Source organism: Eleutherodactylus coqui, chromosome 1 (assembly GCF_035609145.1).
Source record: "Eleutherodactylus coqui strain aEleCoq1 chromosome 1, aEleCoq1.hap1, whole genome shotgun sequence".
Taxonomy (NCBI): Eukaryota; Metazoa; Chordata; class Amphibia; order Anura; family Eleutherodactylidae; genus Eleutherodactylus; species Eleutherodactylus coqui.
This window is the reverse complement of record NC_089837.1, coordinates 532,130,142-532,130,682: the sequence shown is the minus strand read 5'-3', so window position 1 is coordinate 532,130,682 and position 541 is coordinate 532,130,142.

The window sequence follows — 541 nt, the reverse complement described above, 5'->3', positions numbered from 1 at the left end:
TAGCGCGCCGCTACCGATAGACCTGACCGCCGCCGAGAAGCGTCACAATAAGACCCTAAGGACCGTTTACACGCACGAGCGCGATGCTGCGGCCAGTGAGAAAATGGAAACTCAATACCCACCGGCGGGCGCGAGGAGGGCAGCAGGCGATATGACCGGGCGCCGCGCCATCTCTACCAAACAATGTGCTCCGCTCCCAGCGATCGCCCGCGAGGCAGGTCACATCTTCTGTGCACATACAAGGCGACACGTGTGCAGCGGCGGATCACCTCGCAGGCTGCTGGAAGCGCCACACCCGCGGCGACAGGAGGACGAGCAGCCGCTGTTGTCATCGTTCCACTCGGATGCTCCCCCACAAAGGTGATGCGGCAGGTGACACAGGGACTACTCCCCCCTCCGCAGGTGACACAGGGACTACTCCCCCCTCCGCAGGTGACACAGGGACTACTCCCCCCCCCCCTCCGCAGGTGACACAGGAGCAACTAATCCCCCACCACCATCCGCAGGTGACACAGGGACTACTCCACTCCCCTCCCCGCAG